Genomic DNA, 3,447 nt, shown 5'->3' with positions numbered 1-3,447 from the left:
CCATAATTTTCTCCATGTTCTAAGGGACATTGGGCAGTGGAATATGAGACAATGTGGCCCCGCGGGCGGGGGGACCCCCACCCTCCTCCTGATGTGGTTTCAGTTTAAATATATTCAAGACAGGTTTCTTGAATTCGATGACTTGCCTGAACTGCTCCTCCTTTGTTTTCTTAGGCATAAAACATTTTATAATGTCCGATTAGCAGTTATTTTCGGTTGACATAGTTTGAAGGGCTCCATACCGTTAAAAAAAAAGAATTTTAATTTAAATCAGGTATGATTGGTTTAGATAAACGGGAATTCAATTAATTTATTATATGGTTAGAAAACATTATAAGAAGAGTGCTGATCATCCACACGATAAATATATATAGTAATATTTATTAGATGAACCTTCACTCCTGTAAGAATATTTCAAGATCGATAATTTGCTCTATTGGTGTCTCGTTTTTTGCTTCTGATAATGGTAATTTTTTGAGAAATTTGTATATGTATTAAATATTGAAGTATCGAAAAAATAAAAATAGAAACGGTATGAATTTTTTCACAGACCAATAATTGTTATATATATGTGTGTGTGTCTGACATGTTAGTTCTGTAGGTGAATTCATTCACCACTTGAGTTAGTTTATGTTCACGGGTCGCCGGTGGTTAGCACCACGACAAACACTCTAAACCATACTTTACCCAATAATTGCTATTGGCCTAAAACTAAAATTTGTCTAAACTCAGACCAATCTTTTAAGAGGTATTCAACTCAACTGATCAGCATTTAATGCAAAGGGATTTGGTGTGAGAATTATAGTGGTGGCGCAGGCGCACATAGTTTCTGCCGTTAGAACCATATTCATACCCACCCACTGTTCCAAGCTGCCCTATTTATTGCACAAACTTCAATATGACATGCATACATACCTAATGTTGTTTGGGACTGTCACGCAACGGACTACTCAAACTTTTTAGTAAGTTATTATTTGTCAGATCGATTTACTTCTTTCATTAAAATTCCATCACAGACAAAACTTTGTGATATATATGATTAATTTACATGAGAGGATAAAAAAAAAAAAAATCCTATTTTAATTATATTATATTTGCTTAAATTATTTAGATTAAATAATTCAACCCACCTAAATAAAGGAATTGAATTATTCAACCTGAACTATGATTAATATTGCACTGTTGGATTAGATAGATTAATTATTTTACAACATGTTAGTGTAATGGAGAAATGTGTTGCACGTAACGTGGCCTAATTCCTAACAATTACTATGACATACCACGTAAGTTGTAACACAAAGTTAATGCCATTAATTACTTGAGTAGTCCATTCCTTCACAGATGTCAGGAATTCAATGTAATACACGAGTTAACGTTAACATACTATTAAATAGCCCACATGATCCTAATATTATTGCACGACTAGTAAAATAATTCAATATTTATTTAATGCACCATATATACATTTAATATAGTTTAAACGTGTTCGATAAATAATCACAAATTAAAAAAGAAAATTCTTAAAATTGGTCACAACACGATTCGAAATAATAATCCACCCCATTAATATTACAAAAAATTAATAGAATTAATACAAGTAATGATTTTGATGACCTAAATTATAACTACCTGTCTTAATTCTCCCACGTATCGCTTATACAAATGGGCAAGACATGGAATAAGTGGGACTAGGTTTGATTTAATTGCAAGAAAGTGTGTAGTCTTGATGAAATGGACTCTTCATAATAATTGATTAAAGGGAAGGCACGTGATTACAATTATTTTTGGATAATATACACATTGCAAGCAATATAAAATCCTAATTTCCATCGTTTTTCTCAATAGCTGAATTTCTAATTTCATTACATGGTAGCATTACTAGAAAAATTATGACAACATTCAATTATTAAAGCATAATATATATCCCACGTTATTAGTTAAGTGGTTTGGTTTAGGGCAGGGCTACTTGTTTTCTAATGATACGTATATATATATAGATCTCGTTTGGTTCGTGATTAGACATTGTAAAATTTCTTTCATGTATAATCACACATTTGATTGGTATTATTAGAATCCTGTACTAATATTGGAGCCGGTCTTATTTATAAGGATTTATAGGATAATGGATTTTATCTCTTAAATGGGACACAGTCCCACCAATTATTATAAACCTATTTTAAAAATACATTTTCTCATTTGACGTTCCACTCTCCATAGTCTTTCTCTCTCCTCTTCCTCTATTTTTCTTTCTATCTATTTCTTCTCTCCACGAACAATAACCAGATGACTCGTTTGAACAATCTTCAGAGTTCTTTCTTTTCCTAAATGATTAAAAAATTGTATTCTAAATTATAACAATTAGATCATAAAATATAATAAAAAAAATATTACTTATGGAGCTTTTGAAAAATATTTGAGTTTTGATTAGTTGCCAAATTAAATGTGTATTTAGAACTTTTGTTTCTTACGAATATAGAAGAAGAAAATATTCGACAAATTAATTTTATTTCAATAAATAATTTATATTTTTTAAAATCATTCACAAGTTACAATATAAAAATAAAATTAACTTAAAATGATACTCTTAATAGCCTTGTTACTTTTAATCATACTTTATAATCTTTTCAATCAAATACTATATTATATTATCACATGGGACATCATACGTACAATACCTCAAATCGAATAATATATAATGAAAGGTGACATTAATTATCATTCAATTTCTCATCCCACCCAATCTCATCACGCATAATCCTATCATATGAACCAAATGAGCCCATATTAAACTTTTAATTTCATAAGTATTTATAAATTAACAATTATTAGCAACAACAATTATAACTTTAATAGTCAAAAAGATCATGCTATGCATAGACATCGTAGTTAATGTCGATAATCATCATTATGTCTTTAGTTCACTGTATTTTATTGACAATACTTATCTGCCTAGCTACAACGTAATTAATTTGTGCAGGACCAGTTTAATTTATGGTCCAATTTTATTAATTTTACCTACCATTAAATTATTTTCTTTGTATCGACGCTCGTGCAACCATTATATTATTGTAATTAATTACAAAATATAGTTTTCCACGTGACAAAGTATCATACTTCTATTATTTAGTAGAAAAGATTAAGATCATCAATTATAACTAAAAATACAATTTATTTCTATATATTAAATAAATAAAGAGACTTTAAATTAATACCCCTCATTTTCAATTTAATAGGGACTTTGGGGAGAGAATAAGAATAATAAAGGATTCTTCGAATTTTAATATTATAGGATGATTCAGCAACTTATTGTTTATTCTTTTTGTAACATTAATTTGGTCATGAAAGTATAGGTTGACATTTCTAAAGGGAATTTATATGTTTACTTATTAGGTTAAATGTATTTTGGTCCTGTTATTTATGCCCCTTGGCTTTTTCGTTCTTTCTTTT

This window comes from Sesamum indicum, linkage group LG10, assembly GCF_000512975.1.
Source record: "Sesamum indicum cultivar Zhongzhi No. 13 linkage group LG10, S_indicum_v1.0, whole genome shotgun sequence".
Lineage (NCBI taxonomy): Eukaryota > Viridiplantae > Streptophyta > Magnoliopsida > Lamiales > Pedaliaceae > Sesamum > Sesamum indicum.
This window is presented reverse-complemented; position numbering follows the sequence as displayed.